This window comes from Hippopotamus amphibius, chromosome 12 (assembly GCF_030028045.1).
Source record: "Hippopotamus amphibius kiboko isolate mHipAmp2 chromosome 12, mHipAmp2.hap2, whole genome shotgun sequence".
Lineage (NCBI taxonomy): Eukaryota > Metazoa > Chordata > Mammalia > Artiodactyla > Hippopotamidae > Hippopotamus > Hippopotamus amphibius.
This window is the reverse complement of record NC_080197.1, coordinates 34,211,291-34,233,218: the sequence shown is the minus strand read 5'-3', so window position 1 is coordinate 34,233,218 and position 21,928 is coordinate 34,211,291. Positions and strand designations below refer to the sequence as shown.

At 45.4% G+C, this 21,928-nt stretch overlaps 1 pseudogene; it reads left to right on the top strand.

The window, feature by feature from the left end:
• The first annotated feature begins 400 nt into the window (after positions 1-400).
• LOC130833964 (40S ribosomal protein S12-like) lies at positions 401-865 on the top strand (annotated as a pseudogene).
• Positions 866-21,928: the final 21,063 nt, after the last annotated feature.

Here is a 21,928-nt window from a genome sequence, read left to right as displayed (position 1 = left end):
ATACAGATGGCCAACGGGCACATTAAAACATGCTCAACAGAGGTAATTATTAGAGAAATGCAAATCAAAACTACAATAAGGTATCACTTCACACCAATCAGAATGGCCATCATCAAAAAGTCTACAAGTAATAAATGCTGGCGAGGGTGTGGCAAAAAGGAACCCCTCCTATACTGCCAGTGAGAATGTAACTTGGTGCAGCCACTGTGGAAAACTGTATGGCATTTCCTTAAAAAACTAAAACTAGAACTACCATGTGACCCAGTGATCCCATTCCTGGGTATATATCTGGAAAAGACGAAAACGCTAATCGAAAAGATATATGCACCCCAGTGTTCACTGCAGCACTGTTTACAACAGCCAAGATGTGGAAGCTACCTAAGTGTCCATCAACAGAGGAATGGATAAAGAAGATGTGGTGCAGCTCTTTCCCTGCCACCACAGAGTGGCACGGAGGCGGAGGCCCATGTGCATTCAAGATTCGGCTGCTGCTTGAGGTGTGACAGATGTTAATACTGCTCTGCGAGAGGTGCTGAAGACCGCCCTCATCCACGATGGCCCAGCACAGGGAATTCGCAAAGCTGCCAAAGCCTTAGACCAGCACCAAGCCTACCTTTGTGTGCGTGCATCCAACTGTGATGAGTCTAGGTATGTCAAGTTGGTGGAGGCCCTTTGTGCTCAGCACCAAATCAACCTGATTAGGTTGATGACAACAAGAAACTCGGGGAATGGGTAGGCCTCTGTAAAACTGACAGAGGGAAAACCCCATGAAGTGGTTGGTTGCAGTTGTGTGGTGGTGAAGGACTATGGCAAAGAGTCTCAAGCCAAGGATGTCATTGAGAAGTACTTCAAATGCAAGAAATGACCAAATAAGACAAAACAAAACTGGGCTCCTGTTTCTCAAAAAAAAAAAAAGAGAGATGTGGTACATATATACAATGGACTATTACTCAGCCATAAAAAAGAATGAAATAATGCCATGTGCAGCAACATAGGTGGACCTAGAGAGTATCATACTGAGTGAAATAAGTCAGACAGAGAAAGACAAATATTATATGATATCACTTATATGCGGAATCTAAAAAAACAATACAAATGAATTTATTTACAAAACAGAAACAGACCCACAGACATAGAAAACTTATGGTTACCAAAGGGGAAACTGGGGAGGGATAAATTAGAAGTATGCGATTAACAGATACCACTATATATAAAATAAACAACAAGGATTTACTATACATATAGCACAGGGAACTAGACGCAGTATCTTGTAATAACCTATAATGGAAAATAATCTGAAATATATATATCACATATATGTATATAAACTGAATCACTTTGCTGTACACCTGTTGTAAATCAACTATACTTCAATTTAAAAAATAAAAAAATAAAAATAAAAAAAGCATAAAAAAAAAATGAGCAAAGGCAGAAATGCTGAAACATTCTGAGTGAAGAGAAATATCACCACCTGATGATCCCTGTCTCTCCAGACTTTCCCCTCCTCGTGTCCTGGCAGGAGCCCTGCAGACCAGCTGGTCTTATGCTCTTCTCCTGACCGTTCCTTGAGCTTCCCACCTCCAGGTTTCTGCATCCTGTGGTCTATTTTCGTCCAAACTCTGTCCTTCCATCAAACCGCATCAGCCTCTATCAATCCACCACCATCACCACCACCACTGCCTCCACCACCTGTACCACCACCACCACCATCACCATCAACAACATCACCACCACTACCACCATCATCACCACCATCTACCACCTTCACCACCATCACCATCACTACTATGCAGTCGAATCCACACAAGCATCTAGCTGGATACACTTCTGACTTTAGGGGTCAGACACACTGGGGACCGGTGCACAAATGCAGCCCAAGTCAAGCACAGGGCAGCCTCAGAAAACACTTTACCAAGACTATGGGGTCTGTGGGAACATCCAATAAACTGTGTTTCTTTTCCCTACCTGAATCCTACGGAAATAGCAAAATAAGACAAGGAATGGCAGATGGGAACCAAATTTTTGCCTGTATCACTGATAGAAGTATAATTGAAGGAAAGAAGGCCCCAGTTGTCCTGCCAACTAAACCCCACAATGCAAGGCAGAGTTACCCACCCACCTACCTACCTACCTTCCTTGGAGGTCCCTGCACATATGGCTGGTAGTGGGGGGCACTCCCAGGGAAAGTTCTGGACACAGAGGAGCTCAGTTTATATTTCCTAGATTCACGACCCAAAAAAGTCACCTTATCCAGGTGAGTGAAGGGGTGAAGAGAGGCCAGGAGTGATTTGGGAAAAAATTGCTTTGCGGGAAAATCTGTCCATGAGGGAACCAGAAAATGGACACAGGCCTTGGCCTCTAGTTCAAGCTGGGGTGGGGACAGGGGTAGGTTCAGGGGGTTCTTCCATGGAAGATGATTTTGCACAATATTCTCTTTTTGTGCCTCAGTTTCCCCCTCAGGTTTTGTTGGGGTTTTTACAACTCAAACTGGGGGTTCTCTCCACTGCCCTCTCTCCCTCCCAAGCCTTGCTTTGCCTGGCAGAAGGGGTGTGCCCTCTGTCACTATACATAAGTAAATAAATTGAGACTCCACTCTAATGCTTAGCTTTGTGACCTGTAACAAAGAGAATATTTAACACTGTAGGTGTCAAAACAGGCTAGCTTGAGTTTTATAAGATAACCTAGACAATAACTCATTTTTCCCAGAGGGGACAGAGTGAGAAGCTGTCAGAATCAAGTAGTTGGTAGAAACCAGAAGTTTAGACCAAAAGGATTCTGTAAATAATAAGTTTGAACACAAGAATTGAGACCAGTACTGACCAACAGAATTTTCCGAGATGATGAAAATGTTCTGTGTCTGAGCCGTCCAAAGTGGTAGCCACCACCGTCTGTGACTGTTGAGCACTACATATGGCTAGTATGACTGAGGAGCTGAATTAACTTTATTTAGCTATAATTAAATTGAAAGTTAGGTAGTCACATGTAATTCCCCATCAGCATCCTGGGAAACGACCCCAACATCCTTCTAACTGTTGTAAAGAAGTTACATGGGCATCTAGGGGCCCATTTTTAACCACTGAAGTACACCAAACTCATATAAAAATCCATTCCCCAAACCCCCAGTAACTCACTTGAGACTACTACACATGTGGAACAGAGACCAGCTCCCATTGGTGGGATCTGGTTCAGGTGAGGACACCCCAATTTTTGGACAAAGCTAAAGGCCTAAAGACACACATATATACTTAAAATGGTAGAGTTATGTTTATCTTTAAACAGGACATAAGCATTCCCAAGGGGGGTGATTATCAGGTAACTTCTGAGTTAAACTGTATACGGCATGACTGCTTGTAAAGCCAGCACGTATAACTCCTTCCGACAGCACCATCCCTGATGGATAAAGAATGTCTTAGTTCTCAATTGCTGCAATAACGCTGCATAAAAAACCACCCCCAAACTCACTGGCTTAAAACAATAAGCATTTATTTAGCTCCTGAGTTACCAGCAATTTAGGATGGGTTCAGAGCTGTAGAGAAAACCTCAACTTTCTTTGAGAGTGCCTAAGTAGTTGTGAAGAGAATGTTGGTAGACATGTGGGTGGTAAAGGCCATTCTGATGAGGTCTCAGACAGAAATGAGGAACATGTTACTGGAAACCAGAGGAAGGGCCAGCCTTGTTATAAATAGGAAAGAACTTGGCTGAACTGTGGCCATGTTCTAGTGTTCTGTGGAAGGTAGAACTTGCCAGGAACAAAACTGGAGATTCAGCTGACGTGACCTGTAGGCACAGTGTGGAAGGTGAGGCTTGGCTCCTCCTGACTGGCTGCGGTAAAATGTGAGAAGGGGGAAGTGACTTCAAGACAGAGCTATTAAGCAAAAATGAAGCAGAGCTTAAAGATTCGGCTAAGAAAGGCAAGGGAAGGGTGGTCCTAAAGGCAATTCAGAGACCAAGGCTGCCTCCTTGGTTTCAAAAAGGGCATGAATGCCTTGCTTTCAACAGACCAGACGGCATGTGACCAAAGTAGTGGGGGTGGGGTCATCTAGCGGAGCCCTGGGGGTGAGACCCCTGCTTATGAGAGTTATGGGGGCAGCACCTCTGCCCCAGCGGGTCTGGAAGGTGCGATGGGCACCCAGTCAACCTAAAGGGCAGAGCGTGGAGCCAAAGAGAGCACTGTACTCCAGCCTCAAGATCCCATAGTTTGCCTCGCCAGGTTTTGGATTTGCTTGAAACCCACCCCCCCCTTCCTTATTCACCCTATTTCTCACTTTTGCAAGGAAAGTGTCTATCCTGTGCCAGTCCCATTATTGTCTTTTGGAAACACATAACGTGTTTGGTTTGATGCATTCACAGCTGGAGAGAAATTCTGCCTCAGGATAAATCATATCTTGAGTCTCACTCGTATCTGATTTAGATGATATTTAGATGAAACTTCAGACTTGAGACTTTAGAGTCGATGCTGAAACAAGTTAAGATTTGGAGGGGTTGGGAGCCAGAATGAATGTATTTTACATGCAAGAAGAACATGAATTTCGGGGAGGCAGGGCAGAATGTTACAGGTTGAATGTTTGTATAACCCCCAAATTCACATGGTGAAACCCTAACCCCACCATGATGACATGGGAGGTAATTAGGATTGGATGAGGTCATGAGGGTGGGGCCCTCATGAACGTAATTAGTGCCCTAATAAGAGTCACAGGAGACCTTGCTTCCCCTCTCTGCTCTCTAACGTGAGGATCCAGTGAGACTTCCAGAGCCTGCAACCTGGAATGGGGCTCTCCCAAGAGACCAGCCTCCAGAACTGTGAGAAATAAACTTCTGTTGTTTATAAGCTCTCCAGCCCATGGTATTGTTATTCTTGCAGCCTGAGCTAAGACAGGTGTAGGCAAAGGAAAGGGCAAAGATGAATAATGACATTAATCAACTACACCCACGGGAAGACAGTGCCAAGCCCTGGAAACATTTCTTTCGGGGAAAAAATGTCAGTGAATTACACCAAACTCATGTACATGTATATTTTTAAAGTCCCAGTGACTTACTTTAGACTTTTACATACAAAGAACAGAGATCACCCCTTTCCTCCATTCCCAAAAGGCATCACTGGTCAATGTAAGGCACACCTATTTTAAGACACAGCTAAAAAGCCCAAAGACAAGAAAACACTTAAAATAAAACAGTTATACTTATCTTTTCATATGTCATATGTATGCCCAAGTGGTAACTTTTTTTAATTAGACAAAATGTATGTTATGCCTTCCCATAAATTAATAAAACTGATTTTGAACAAACAAAAACACAGATAAAATTTCTAAGAAAAGCAATGCACTTTTCCAATGATGTTGGAAATGTGTATTCAAAACATTTTTCAGAATACCTCTTTTTTAACCACTGTCAGAAACAAAAGGCATGTTCGTTTACTGCCCTATACCATTCAGAATGCTTTCAGCTATGAGCACCGAAAATAGCCACAACTCAAAGGCGTCAACAGTAAAGGGAATTATCTCCCATTAAAGAAGTCCTAAGGCAGGGCTGGAGGGATGGACCACCAGGGAGGCTCAGGATGGGGGTTTCCTAGGATGCAGGACCTTCAGTGCTAAAGCCAGCAAATTCCAGGCAAGCAGGAGGCATTGGCTACTTCAGGGTTGGTTCCTTGAGCAGCTCAATGAGTCTTCAAGGACCCAAGGTCCCTCCTTCCATCATCCTACTGCACATTCTTCTAAGGCCAGTGACCCTTGTGGTAGCAACACTTTAAGGCAACATTCAGTAGAACAACAAAAAGAGCCAGTTTCTCCCACACTTGTCTGTTTACCAGAATGGCCTATTCTCCCCATGTTCTCCAGCAACTTCGCCCCCCTCTCACTGGCTAGGGCTGTGTTCATTACCCTTACCAGGACCAGGTCTGTGGCTGACAAATGTCACCTGCCAAACCAGTAAACCAAGGGTGTTGTAGCCATCAAGACCTTAGCCACTACAGCCACCCCCCACAGTGTTCCCTGAGGGGATTCAGGATGGAGAAAAGCAGGGTACCTGCCCTAGAGAGCACATCAAAGGAATGATCTCAGTGAGACCAGACCCTTGCATCCTCCCATACAAAAAAAAGTGGCTAAATTCATAATTTGAGGTGTCAGGTTTTCTTTAATGAACAGTAACCTTTTCATGTGCCACTAGGAGGTTTTTATTGCAAAACTCCTATATATCCTGACTCCTCCCCTACCTCTTCAGAACAGTCCCTCACAGCCAACAGACAGATTGTCTTCCGGGCTTAAGTCCTTGGTTTTGCCCGCCAAATAAAACACGATTCTCAACTTTTAGGTTGTGCTTCACCAAGTCACCTTTGAGGCGGTCTCGGGCAGCTTTTCCTAATCTCCTGGCTGTGTGGAGGAGCGTGGAACCCAATCGGGGCGTTGGGAAGGAAAAGCAGGAACCAAGAATGAAGTGAACGCTGTGCATCCTCTGAGGAGGGTGTCTCCACTCAGGAGTCCACCGAGTGGCAGTGGTAAGAATGACACCGACCCAGGGTCCTCTTAGAGGGCTGTGACATTCCCCGTGCGGGGAGGGAGCTGGCTACATAACTTCTGGGCGGCCCTTGCTGGTGTCTGGGGCCAGGCCTGCGGGCAGCGGGGCGGCAGTAGGGCCCAGAGGCTGGAGAAGCGGTCGGCGGCCCGAGAAAGCCCTCGCCCACAAGGTGAGCCGCCCGACCAGCGATACCACCTTGAGCTCAACAGCCACCTTTTTCCAGTAGAAAGTCTCCGCGTTGCACCACTTCCGCCTCCCGAGGCTCTCGCGAGGTCAGCGCCTGCACTAACCCCGGAAGTCTGCGGGGAGGGGAATTCTGGGAAACGTATTTCCAGCTGCGCTAAGTTGTCCTCTAGAAAAGAAGGGCCACACTGTGTGCTTGGATTCTTATAAACAGCTTAGTTAAAACCTCAAGCGAAGTCTTTGGATAAAGTGGTCCAATAGGCTGAGTGGAGGAAATGCGACTTTATTCTTATTTTCTACCCTTTTTTCCCCACTCACTATGGACCCTGGTCACCCCACCAGAACAGAGCAAAGTAAGGAGGATAACTTGCCACATCCTCGCCTCACGCCCACTAAGGCACAGTTTGGACCTGATGTGAGGCCTGTGCAGGATAAACTGTTGACGACCCCCTGGAGATGCAGTTAATCCTAAGAGCTGGATCAGCCCGTACGTTTTACTGAACTCAGTAAATCAAAAACACTGTGCCTATGGGACAAATCCTGATAAATTCCTCGGCAGTTTTGAAAGATTTTCAACCCTAAGCCAGAAGGGGGACAGCTGTGGAAACCAAAGAACAAGACTTCTGACAGATAAGCAGGAGCGATGCCTGTTTGACAAGGATGTTTGGTACAAGTGTGTTATTTAACATGGTCACTGTAACTGTATATACACCACAGAAGCCCAAGTTTTGAAGGTTAAAGAGAGTCTGCAAAGATCTAGTAATTATTCGTTTAAAAATGAGGACCTTTACTGATAGACACAACAGGAATAAATATCAAAAGTGTTATGCCTATATAGTATATAATTCCATTTATATGAAGTTCTAAAATTGGCAAAACTAATCTATAATGGAAGAAATCAAAGTAGTCTTTGCTCTGAGGGGTGAGGATGAGATTAACTAGGAAGGTGTATGAAGAAACTTTCAGGGGTGATGTGTATATGTATCTGTCAAAATTCTCTATGAGTAACATGTACTGATACCTTCAACTTGTATTGAAATGCATTAAAAATAAGATGGATTGATGGATAGATGGACGTGTAACAAAACAAATACAGCAAAATGTTCATTGTAGAGTCTAGGTGGTAGATATATATATTGTTCATGATTCAGCCTAGTATTGAATTGTAGATAGATGTCAACATACTGACCAGTGAAGAGGCACGAAAAAAGCTATTAGAAAAGGATTCATAAAAGCTATGGCCAATTAAAAGGAAGATATCAACAGGCAGGCCAGACATTCAGAACACATTGTGTGGTTCACACTATTCTTTTTTAAATATGTAAAATACAATCACTCTGTTGAATTCAGTTCCTCTCACAGTTAGGTGCTTGTTATGTGATGGTTCCAGGCTGCACACTCGCAGATTTTTTCCACAGCACACGAAGGGTCTCTCTCTACCTATTCTCTATCCATCAGCCCTGTATCAGTCAGCTGTAATACAATGTGCTGCATAACAAACCACCACAAAGCTCAGAGGCTCACAGCAACAATCAGCAATTATTTCTTGCTTACATGGTTGCAGAAGGGCTAGGGATTGGCCAATGGGAAGGGGGGGAGCAGGCTCTACTGGGCTAGGCTCCAGGCCCCGAGTGTCTCTCACTCTTCTTGACCAGCAGGCTCCCAGGGGCAGGTTCTTCTCATGATGAAACTGCAACACAAGAAGGCAAGACCTCCTGCACAAGTACATGCCAAGACTTTGCTCACAGTTCTGCTAAAATTCCATTAGCCAAAGCAAGTAACACAACTAATCCAAATAATCACAGGCCCCCCATTCACCCAGATCTGGAAATGGAGAATTCACCTCCAGCTCTTTATTGATCACTCCAAGGCATTCTGGGACAGCTTTGGTGCCAGGGGCTAGTGACGTGAAACCTCTGTCTGCTTGGTTGGCCCCTCCACATCTTCTACCACACAGGAAAACAAATCTCCACTGTGTAACTACACCAATTCAAGTGAACTGTTCTTTGTTGCCTCTTCAGCTTCCCTCAAGGTAGATCCCCAAGGGGACAATTACAAACATCCGGCCAAGAGAAGGAATTCAGGGCACTTGTTTTTCTGCTATAGGAGAAGTCAATTAGAGTTTCAGTTTCCACTGTTAAATGTCACCTTTTTACAGCATCCTGGAGGAGAGCTGGCAGCCCTGTCATTGAGAGCGGTGGTGGGGGAGGGGACTCTTTCAAGGAAAGGCTTATTGTCTAAAAAGGCACAGAAGTGTCCAGAGATTAAAGGACCCTCTCAGGCTGTCTGAGTTTCCCAGGGCTCTTGGTTTCTATTTTGAGCTGAACATTTGGCTTCTCTGTAGCCTCCAGTGAGCCTTCTTAGCCTCCCTGCACCACTTTTCTACCGTTTGCAAAAAGAGATAATAAACCTTGCTGCCAGGTGATGCATACAAAGTGCCCTGAGGAGCTCCAAGGGGAGGTAGGCTTCTCGAAGGGAAAGCTGTCAGCATGTTTTCTCCTATCTCCAGATATTTTCATTGTCTCGTACTGCTCATTAGAGCATCTGGTCCTTCCTCTGAGAAGTTAGATGAAAGCCAGAATAAATGTAGCAGAGAGGTTCCTTTCTCTCACCTCTGCTGCAAAAGAGAGGCATCAAACTGAGCGATGGACGATCACTCTTCTTCACTTGCTAACACTCTGTACCCTATTTTCAAGTTAAGGAGCACGAGGTTGGCACTCCTGAAGGGTTAAACACTCCCATTTCATTGCTGCAGCCACTGATTGGTGCTTTATCACAATTCCTATGCAGGGGATTTCTTGTCCACAAAACCCTCCCTCTACAGAGCTGGGTGAGACTTTGAGAGCACCTCGTTTCTAAAAGTTAGATCATAAATCACTCTTTGGCTTGCAGGGTGGTGTTGCCCCTAAAAAGACCCCATCGGTTACTGTCTGCAACTTATTTTGAAATGCATCAAAAAATAAGGAGGATTGGTGCATTTTTAATTTTTAAAAAATTATTTAAATTTTTTTCCCTTTTCAATTATAAGGAGACTTATTTTCTCCCTCTCTTGGTATTTCACCCTCATTTATAGAACAGGAACTTCTGCCTTTTCCAAAGTATTAGGAGGCAAGGAAGTGGCAGCTGGAACTCTCATAATGCCACCAGCGGGAGCACCAAATGGTTCCACTCTGGAAAAGAGGTTTCAGCATCTAAAATCATTAGGTATTTTTGTTGGATATATCTGTACAACTGGAATCGCCGGGCTGCAGATGGTATTTTTAGGGATATATCAACCAGAAATACCTGCATTTTTTCATAAAAGACACATATTAGAATGGTTTTAATCAGTCATATCTGGCAACCACCTATATACCCATCAACAGTAGAACGGATAAATGAATTACAGGGTATCCATCTAGTAGAATTCTAAACAGCAATGGGAATTAACAATCTATGTCTACACACAACATAGTGAAACTCACAATCACAATTTTGAACAAAAGAAGCCAGACCCACCCCTCCAGAAGGAGTTCATACAGCCTCTACAGGGCTGGTGATTTTCTAATTCTTGATCTGGGTGTTTTACATGAGTGTTTTTAATTTGAGAAAATGCATTGAGCCATACACTTACGATGTGTGCTCTTCTCTATGGGTATATTATGCTTCAATGAGAGGCTTTAAATACCTATGCACGCAGAAAAGTTGCCCAAAAATCAGAACAGAAAGTATTGGAGGAAAATGTCCACCTAACCTTCTACCCTCTTCCTCCCCACTCCTACCCGTGGGAAAAGCATGGCCATGGCTGACTGGTGGTGAGGAGAGGGCAGGAGCCACAGCCACACAGAGCCTGAGTGGCCCCTTTCCCCGGGCTTCCAAGCCCTGCTCTGATCCCTCTGTCCTGACTACCATGATCTGAAATGTGAGAGGAAACAATTCTCCTTTTGTCTGGACAAGCCAGTGGACCTGCTCTGTAGACCCAGGTACCACTGCTTGTGGGCATTCCAAGTCCAGAGGGGAAGAAGCAGGGAGCCCTGTCTGCCTGTAGCCCAAACCACATTCTCTGGTCCAGGGCTGCCAGAAACAGAGGTACTACTTTGACCTCCAGTTGCCATTGCTTGCATCTATTTCTCAACTGATTCCAAAGATGGAACGGGAAGACGCATGACTGTCACCCCCTAAACCTCAACAACATCTTTCTCAGCTGTTAAAAAATGAAGACAAGAACACACTGCTCTATTTTAAAAAGGATAACCAACAAGGACCTACTGTACAGCACAGGGAACTCTGCTCAATGTTATGTGGCAGCCTGGATGGGAGGGGAGTTTGGGGGAGAATGGATACATGTGTACGTATGGCTGAGTCGCTTTGCTTTGCATCTGAAACTATCACAACATTGTTAATCGGATATACTTCAATATAAAATAAAAGGAAAAAAAAGAAATGAAGACAAGAATAAATGTATTGCTCTTCTTTTATGGAGCATTAAGACCAGAGGCTGTGAATTCCTAGTGGATCCAAGGAGATGATGACTGCCCCTTTGGAACAAAACCAAGTGGGTAATTAGAAAAGAAGAATGAGATTATCTAATCTGCTTCGTGTAATATTTCTCTGCATTAACAAGAAACTGCTTTTCTGGGTGACTCCTGAGATGGAGATTTAGAGGTTCTGAATGTAACATCAAAGTTTATCCTGTTGCTGAGGTAGATGTCCCAGGCACCAATTGCCATAGATGGAGGAATGGAGGAAATGGGGTCACAGGAGTTTTCAGCTTCTCCCATCAAGACGTGAAGTCCATCTCTCCATCCCTTCAGTTTGGGCCTGGCCAGGTGACTTGCTTTAGGCAGTGGGATGTAGCAAATATAAGACAAGCAGGAGCTTGGAAAGTGCTGCGCGACTGTGCGTGCCCTCTCGTTACTGGAACCATTCCACCACCATGTGAGGAAGCCTGGGTTAGCCTGATGGCGGATGAGAGACCACATGGATTGAGGCCCCAGCACTGCAGCCAAGGCCCCAGAAATAGACGTGAGATGCCTGGATAACCCAGCCCCAGCTGAGCAGCCCACGTGAGAAGAGCCACCTAGGCAACCCACAGAATTCTGAGAAATGAAAAATGTGTTACCACTACACACCTATGAGAAAAGCCAAAATCCACAACACTTATAACAACTAGTTCTGGCGAGGATGTGGAGGAATAGAAACTCTCATTCATTGCTGGTGAGAATGTGAAATGGTGCAGCCACTCTGGAAGACAGTTTGGCAGTTTCTTACAAAACTAAGCATACTCTTCCCAAATGATCCAGCTACTGTGCTCCTTGGTATTTACTCAAACGAGTTGAAAACTATGTCCACACAAAAACCTGCACATGGATATTTCTAGCAGCTTTATTCATGATTGCCAAAACTTGTAGCAACCAAGACATCTTTCAGTAGGTTAAAAAATAGACTGTGGTACATCCATACAATGGAATATTATTCAGCAATAAAAAGAAATGGTCTATCAAGCCATGAAAAGACATGGGAGAAACTTAAATGCATGTTACTAAGTGAAAGAAGCCAATCTGAAAAGGCCACGTACTTTATAATTCCAACTATATGACATTCTAGAAAAGACAAAACCATGGAGACAGTGAAGAAGATCAGTAGTTGTCAGGGGTTTGGCAGTAGGGAGGACTGAACAGGTGGAGCACAGAGGATTTTTAGGGCAGTGAAACTGTTCTGTATGATACTATAATAGTGGATACATGTCATCAATTTGTAAAAACCTATTGGATGTACAATACCAAGAGTGAACCCTAATGTAAACTATAGACTTTGGGTGATAATGAGGCCTCAGTACAGGTTCACTGATTTTAACAAATGAACCACCTTGGTGGGGGATACTGATGGTGGGGATGCTATGCATGTGTAGGACCAGGGATATATGGGAACTCTCCACACCTTCTACTCAATTTTGCTATGAACCTAAAACTGCTCTAAAGAATAAAGTCAATTAAAAACAATGTGTGTTATCCTAAGCCACTAAGTTTTGAGGTGGCTTGTTACACAGCAAAAGCTAACTGATACACTGGGTCAAACACTGAGTGGGGAGGAGAATCAAGGGGAATCAAAGCTCAGAGTCACAAATGCAAATGAGAAAACACAGGACAAAACAGCTGTCAAGGAATTCAGGAGTGAGTATAGCCATGCCTGTAGTTTGGCATGATAGTTAAAACCAGATGACAGACTGGGTCTGACATTTTACAAAAAGGACACAACTTACAGGCCCCGTTATGTGCTATTTTAGTCTTTTCCTTACTGTTAGGGGAACGGACTACCTCCACTGAGGTCTGACAATAAAATATCTGTTTCTGGAAGCCTCAAAGGTGGAGCACAAGATAATAGATGCAATTCCAATGTCTACTTTTAAAGAGGCAGAGTATGGGCTGCTTGGACCTGAGTGGTTCAGCCCGTGCCTGTCCTCCAGACACTAGATCCCAAAGGGTCTGGTCATCAATACCAAGGAGGCAAGAAAAGGCAACAGGAAATGTTGACATGATGGACTATCCAGAAGTAATTTATTTGTTTCTTTGTAATGAGTGACCTCACCACCCCTCTGCCTCCCTCAGCACCCACCTTGCCTTCTATCTCCTCCACCCCCACCACACACACAGACACACACACACACACACACCAGCAAACACAACACAACGTTGGGTCCTAGTCTCTTTGTAAAACACCCTGACACTGATAATCAAGGATTTCTCTGGGCATCAGGGATCATGTGTTGAGAATGCTGCCTTGGATGGTGAAACAAGAAAATTCCCTGTGGATGAAAAGCTGAAGCCAGGGTGCTGAGGTCAGATTCCAGCCCCAGCAGCTGGGAATCCTCACTGGGCTCTGCAACAGACTCTGGGAGTCAGGGAGGACACTGGGGGGAAGGGTGGCGGGAACAGCACAGCTCAAATAACAGACAGAGCCGGCAGTGGTTTCAAATTAGCGCCGTCTCCTGAACTGATAAGAATTCCACCAAGACCATTAATTAGCTGCTAACCATATGCCTCTCTTCTCTGAATGTGCCTCCTGATTCAACATGAAAATGACGACTAAATTACAGACAGGCCGTGACTTGAACTTCCATACCTGAGCCTCTTTATTCATGGTCTCCTCCCACACTTATAGGACAATCAGGGACGTGGACTGTCCTGGACTGGTGAGCAGACAGCTCTTCTTCTTCAAAGAGAAGACAGGAACAATTAGGGAAGCTATGTCCACAGATTTGGAGAGGTTTTCTAGTTTAAACCAAACAATACCTTGAAGACTTCCCGAAATTCCTCATCTGTGACAATATAGGTCAGAAAAATGAGGAGCTGGGAGGGATGAATTGGGAGATTGGGACTGACACATAGACACTACTATATAAAAACAGATAACTAATAAGAACCCGCTGCACAGCACAGGGAACTCTACTCAATGCTCTGTAATGACCTATATGGGAAAAGAATCTAAAAAAGAGTGGATCTATGTATATGTATAACTGATTCATTTTGTTGTACACCTGAAACTAACACAACATTGTAAATCAAATATACTGCAATAAAAATTTTTTAAAAAAATAAGGAGCTGGACTCAAAAGACCTAAGAAGCATGCTTTTTTTTTTAACTGCATTCCAAGGTTTATAAAAATTGTGTGTGTGTGTGTGTGTGTGTATATCTTGTCCCCACCCAAAGTCACATTATGATATTGGATCATTTTTAAAAATTATATTCCTTCTTTTACCAACATCAATAAAGTGCTGACAAAACCAGGTGTCGGCCAGAAGACAATGCGGTTGGAATTCTCACACACTGCTGGTGGAAGTACAAAATGATACAGGGCTTTTCTGGGAGGGGGGTGAAGACAAAGAGTCTGTTGTTCAACGTTTACACTACAGCACTGGGGGAGCTAGTGAGTGTTTATATTGGGCAGGGTTCTCAGTCGCAGGCAACAGAATCCACTCTAACAAGCTTAAGCAGAAAAGGTTTATCCCATTAGCTGTCTCACAAAACATCTACGAGGCCAGGAAGCTTGGGTGCCACATGGCCAGGAGCGATATAGCCATGACATATGTTCCACCTCCCCACAGGAATGTTCTAGCAGAAACCCTAGTGCTGTCACCACCCACAGTCTGTGACTTTGGGGAACTGGGCAGTAGAAGCTCCCACACTGCCCCAGAAGCAGCATCCACGTGCCATCATGTCTGACGTGATGGGTCTGCTTGCAGGAATTCAATCTAGCGTGGCTCCCCAGCTGCACAGAAGTTTGAGAAAAGTCGTTTCTAGCTTTCCAGATGCTGTAGTACAGGGGGACATGCACAAGGGGATTGAAATTGATGCTGTGTGTGCATATCTGAGTGTGGTATCTGCCCCAGTGTATTTAGGGAGGGGGCGCAGGTTGAGTCTAAGCTGGCAATGGTCAGTGCCCAATGGAGGTGTCACCTGAAGGCAGGTGAGGACTGACAGCATAACAGGGGCTAAATGGCTCAGAGAGGATGCTGAGAACAAAACAGAGTGAGGGAGAGGACCTCTGGGGACAATTCCATTTAGGAAGTTAGGTCCAGTGGGACACAGGGTAATCTAAAATTACATTTTGCATGAAGAAGGGGGGGGGAAGCTTTTTAATGATTGTTTTTACACTGGGGGTGGGGGGAGTGGGAAGCAGAGGCATTAAGATGAAACAATACATCGATGTTTTTCATACATAAGTCACGGTCAGGCTCAAAAGATCCACATAAGCTCCCTCAGGTAGTGATTAGAAGTCAGTAGACAATGGACATTTTGGCCTGCCCAGCACTACTCCCCGTTTTCACACAGCATCTCACTGTTCCTCAGCGACAGTCCCCCATCCCCACTCCACGGTGTCCAATCAGTCAAGATGCCCTGCCCCCACCACCCACCCAAGCAGTGGGAACATGTCCCAAGTCAGCTCCCCAAGGAATCTTTTTTTTAATTGAGATATAGTTGATGTACAATATAAAGTCAGTTTCAGATGTATGACATTATGATTTGACATTTGTGCACATTATGAAATGACCACCAGGATAAGTCTAGTAACCCCCGTCCCATACAAAGTTATTACAGTGTTACTGACCATATTCCTTACGCTGTACATTATATACTCAGTGAATCGGAATCTTGAGCCAAATGACACAAAGACCCACCTTCCATCCCCTCCAAATCAGATGGAAGAAAGTCATCCCAGAGGTCATTCCCTAGAAGAGCTGCTTCAGGGATCCCCAGGGCTGCCCTCTTCCTATCACTTTTGAGGTCTCACTGCAAAAGTCTCCCATCAGGTCTGTGAACTTCCTGATGCACTTCTAACATTTGGTTGGTTTAAGTTAACTAGTGTCTGTTTCTGTTGTTGACCATCAGCCAATGCTCCTGATACGCAAGTGCTGTAGCAGAAAAAGTCTTGCTTTTCCCTGTTGGGGCGTGTGTGTGTGTGTTGGCCCTCACTTGGCACACTGTGGGGGTTTCACAGGTCACAGTGATAGTGGCCCCCTGTGAGTCCCTGCTCCTTTGCAATGGGACACTGCTGCCCTCCCAGCAAGACTGCCTCCTTGAAGTCTGGGCTGGCTTTCTGACTTATTTTGACCACTAGAATATGGTGGGTATCGAAGAGCCAAAGCAATCTTGAGGGGAAAAGATGGAGCTGGAGGAATCAGATTCCCTGACTTCAGACTATACTACAAAGCTACAGTAATCAAGACAATATGGCACTGGCACAAAAACAGAAATATGCATCAATGGAACAGGATAGAAAGCCCAGAGATAAACTGTGATCAACTAATCTATGACAAAGGAGGCAAGGATATACAGTGGAGGAAAGACAGCCTCTTCAATAAGTGGTGCTGGGAAAACTGGGCAGCTACATGCAAAAGAATGAAATTAGAACACTCCCTCACACCATACACAAAAACAAACTCAAAATAGATTAAAGACCTAAATGTAAGGCCAGACAATATAAAACTCCTAGAGGAAAACATAGGAAGAACACTCTTTAACATAAATCACAGCAAGATCTTTTCTGACCCACCTCCTAGAGTAATGGAAATAAAAACAAAAATAAATAAGTGGGACGTAATGAAACTTAAAAGCTTTTGCACAGCAAAAGAAACTACACACAAGAGGAAAAGCCAACCCTCAGAATGGGAGAAAATATTTGCAAATGAATCAACAGACAAAGGGTTAATCTCCAAAATATGTAAACAGTTCATGCAGCTCAATATCAAATAAACAAACAACCCAATCAAAAAATGGGCAGAAGACCTACATAGGCATTTCTCCAAAGAAGACATACGGATGGCCAAGAGGCACATGAAAAGTGGCTCAACATCACTGATTATTAGAGAAATGCAAATCGAAACTACAATGAGGTATCACCTCACACCACTTATATTGGGCATCATCAGAAAATCTACAAACAGTAAATGCTGAAGAGGGTGTGGAGAAAAGGGAATGCTCTTGCACTGTTGGTGGGAATGTAAATTGATACAGCCACCATGGAGAACAGTATGGAGCTTCCTTGAAAAACTACAAATAGAGTTACCATATGACCCAGCAATCCCACTACTGGGCACATACCCAGAGAACACCATAATTCAAAAAGACACATGCACTCCAATGTTCATTGCAGCACTATTTACAATAGCCAGGTCATGGAAGCAACCTAAATGTCCATCAACAGCTGAATGGATAAAGAAGATATGGTACATATATACGATGGTATACTACTCAGCCGTAAAAAGGAACAAAATTGGGACATTTGTAGAGACATGGATGGACCTAGAGACTGTCATACAGAGTGAAGCAAGTCAGAAAGAGAAAAACAAATATCGTATATTAACACCTATATGTGGAATATAGAAAACTGGTTCAAATCAACCGGTTTGCAAGGCAGAAATAGAGACACAGATGTAGAGAACAAACATGTGGACACCAAGTGGGGAAAGCGGGGAGGGTTGGGGTGGGATGAATTGGGAGATTGGGATTGCCATAAACACATTACTAAGAAAAAAAATATCAAATTGTACGCTTTAAATATATGCAGTTTATTGTATGTCAATTGTATCTCAATAAAAGTTTTTAAAGGAAAAAAAAAGAATATGGTGGGTGTGACGCTGTGTGGTTTCATGAATCTAGGTGTCGGGGGCCTCGCAGCCTCCACCTTCACCTTCCTGGAACCCTGAGGCCGCCACGCTGTGAGGAAGCCCAGGCTCGCCTGCTGAAGGGTTAGGGGCCACTCACGGGAGGATCAGGGTGTCCAGCTAACAACCAGATGGGGGAGTGAGGGCACCCTGGGCTCCTCAGCCCCAGCCTGGTCACAGATCACCACCACGTGCGTGAACCCAGGCGAGACCCGCAGAAAAGCTGCCCGGCTGTTGATCCATGGAAACCTAAGGAACAATAAATGGGCACTGTCTAAGCTACTCCGCTTTGGAGAGGCTCGTTACACAGCAGTGCACAGCCCGGCAATGAGCAACGGGTCCCGCGGCAGCTGAAACTCTCTGGCAGCTGCAGCAGCCAGGCCGTGTGTGGGGCTGGCAGTGTGTGTGCGTGTGTGTGTGAGTGTGACTCTGTGTGTGTGTGTGTGTGGTGCGTGTGTACATGTGCGTGTGTGTGGTGTGTCTCTGTGTGTGGGGCATGTGTGTGTGAGTGCGTGTGGAGTATGTGTGGTGTGTGTGTGACTGTGTATGTATGTGGTGTGGGGTGTGTGTGTGTGAGTGTAACTGTGTGTGTGTGACTGTGTGTGTGTGGTGTGTGTGTACATGTGCATGTGTGTGGTGTGTGTGTGTGGTGTGTTTGTGACTGTGTGTGACTGCGTGTGTGTGTGTGCATATGTGGAGTGTGTGTGTGAGTGTGACTCTGTGTGTGTGTGCGTGCGTGGTGTGTGTGTACATGTGTGTGTGTGGTGTGTCTCTGTGTGGTGTGTGTATGTGACTGTGTGTGTGCATGTGGAGTGTGTGTGTGTGTGAGTGTGACTCTGGGTGTGTGTGCGAGTGTATACAGGCGGAAGAATGAAGCTGGAATGGACTCCAGCTGCCAGAAGCGAGCACACACTTCCTGCTCACACCTGCTGCATCTGGCAGAGGGGCCGGCCCCCTGGCAGCACCCCTGCGCTCCCGCGCAGCACAGGAGGCAGCAGGGCAGGCCCAGAGGCCCTGGCAGAACCAGGAGGCATGAGACTCGGATTCCAGGCCTGGCCCTGCTGCTGCCCAGCTTGGAGAAGCCACTTAACCTCCCCAAATCTAGCTCTCTCGTCCCCAGATGGGCGTGAAAATGCACTCCCTGCCTACTTTACAAGCTTGCAAGGGTAAATGAGATCATGAATGTAAAGCCCTAAATCAACTCAAGGGCCAACCTGCTAGGGCCAGGTAGGCACGCAACATCCATAAACTCCTAGTTCCTAGTTTATTTCCAGAATGTTAGAAGACAAGGGAGCAAAAGCCAACCACACCATTACAAGGGCTCTGTCAACATGTTGGAGGCCGAGTGTATCTCCTGGGGATGCTCTGTGGCAAAGACATGACCTTGTTGATATATATTTATAACCCGCTCCCTCCCTACAGTACCGGGAAAATGTCTCATGTCCACGACGGTCTCACATCATGAGCCTTCAAACTTCTTTCAATTTGCTTCACCCAAAACCAGGAGCAACACCCTCGCCCCATTTGTCATGAGACCTTACTGAGGTCTCTCCCTCATTTAACTGCTAGCTGTGGCCACCATTACATTCATTCCTCCCCACCCCCACCCCACCCCAGGGCTCTTCTTCTGCCTTACCCAAATAGGATGCAATTAGGTGACTGTCTAAGTCTCTCCTCTCGGGGTTGCAATACGTCTCACATGTTAGACAGGAGAGAAAGATGGTGGAGAAATAGCCAACTCCATCACACGGTCCCCGTCACTGCCACACATCAATTATTTGGAGTTTAAAGCTCTGGCCCCTGCAGTCCAGCTAAAACTTTCACTCAGCCTGCCCTGTGTGCATCTGTTTGGGTGGGCTCCTCCAACCTCCAGATGAGAAACCGCTATGTTTAAGTTTCTGTAACTTTCTACCAGGCATAGGAAACTGCTCCTCCATCTGCAAGTATGGCAGGTTTAAAATATGACCCTAAAAGTATTTGTTGCTCCTGAGAGAGTGGAGACTATTTTCCCTTCCTTTGAATCTGGGTGGGCTTATGACTGCTTGGAGCAATAGACAATGTCAAAAATACAAAAATCCAGACTTCCAAGGCTGGATCAAAAAAGGCCATGCAGGGACTTCCCTGGTGGCGCAGTGGATAAGACTCTGTGCTCCCAATGCAGGGAGTCTGAATTCGATCCCTTGTTGGGGAACTAGATCCCACATGCATGCCACAACTAAGAGTTTGCATACTGCACCTAAGGAGCACTGGAGCCACAACTCAGGAGCCCGCCTGCCACAACTAAGACCCAGAGCAACCAGATAAATAAATATATATTAAAAAAAAAAAAAAAAGCCATGCAGCTTCACCTTGTGAACTGGAAACCAGCACTGGAGCCTGAGCTGGCCCACGGAAGGTCAACATGTGGAAGCTGCCACGTTCTGAGGAAGCCCAACCACATGGGGAAGCCGAGGGTGAGTGTCAGCTCTCTTAATCTTCAAGTCTTCCAGCTTCAGGCACTAGACATGAGAGCGAAGGAGGCTTGGGACGGTTCTAGCCCCCAAGTGTGGAGTCACCTCCGCATTGAATTCTTCCCAGGGAAGCTTAGAAATCAGGGAGCAGAGACAAGTTATCGCCGGCAGGCTCTGCCAATGTCCTGACCCACTGAACCTGTTAAGCATAATGAAATGGTTGTTTCAGGCAGCTAAGTTCTTGGGTAATTGGTGAATAGCAATAGTATCTGGAATGGCAGGGAAGCAGGGTGGTTACTCTGAAGCTACTTGCACTGCAGGCAGAGTCCTTGGGAGGGTCCTCTGTGGCCCCTCTTTTGAAACATCTGAACTGTGGTTGGGGCTGGACCTGGGTCTCAGCAACTAAAGAAGGAAGGTGGCAGTCCTGCTCTGGTGTGTAAGACCATCAACACGCCCAAAGTAACAGTCAGCACGGCCATGTGTGCAAATCGCCAGGTGAGACCACTTGGAGTGTTTGGCTCTGACCCAAAGACTTCTCATGGGGGCAATGGGGGGAGACCCTGTCTGCTTCTGTTATTCAAGGCCTCTTTCACTCTGACCCAATAAACATATAATTGGGAAATCTCTAGAGAAGAGACACCTTTGTACTTTGGAGAGGGTTTGAATATTCTGGGCTTCCCTGGGGGTGAAAAATGCTACAAAAAGTCAGTTTTCTCTTTTCATTATAGATAATACTCCTGGCTTTAAAATCTGCTAAAAATGACAACTAAAACATGGTTGGGGCATTTGTGATTAGATGGAAAAAGTCAGTTTATTCATGCAAAATCAAGTAAAGAGGCAGTTGTGGTACAGACAAATAAGGCCACAAGCTACTCTGCACAATTACTCAGAAGGCAGACCTGTAGCAAGAGACATTCTAGAGGCTAGCTTCCCGGGTAGTTGCTCCCGCACCCGATTTTGCCCTGACACAGCTAGTTCAAACTGGATCCGCATTCTTTTTTTAAAAAATAAAGTTATTTATTTATTTATTATTTATTCATTTATTTTTTGGATGTCTTGGGTCTTTGTTGCTGCATGCAGGTTTTCTCTGGTTGCGGTGAGTGGGGGCTACTCTTCGTTGTGGTGCGCGGGCTCCTCGTTGCTGTGGCTTCTCTTGTTGCGGAGCACGGGCTCTAGGCGCGTGGGCTTCAGCAGTTGCAGTACATGGGCTCAACAGTTGTGGCTCACAGGCTCTAAAGCACAGGCTCAATAGTTGTGGCACATGGGCTTCGTTGCTCCGCGGCATGTGGGATCTTCCTGGAGCAGGGATCGAACCTATTTCCCCTGCATTGGCAGGTGGATTCTTAACCACTGCGCCACCTAGGAAGCCCTCTGCATTCTTTTTTAAAAAAATAACTTTATTTACTTATTTATTTATTATTTATTCATTTATTTTTTGGATGTGTTGGGTCTTTGTTGCTGCATGCTAGTTTTCTCTGCTTGCGGTGAGTGGGGGCTACTCTTTGCTGTGGTGCGCAGACTTCTCATTGCGGTGGCTTCTCTTGCTGTGGGGCACAGACTCTAGGCACACGAGCTCAGCAGTTGTGGCTCGCAGGCTCTAGAGTGCAGGCTCAGTAGTTGTGGCGCACGGGCTTAGTT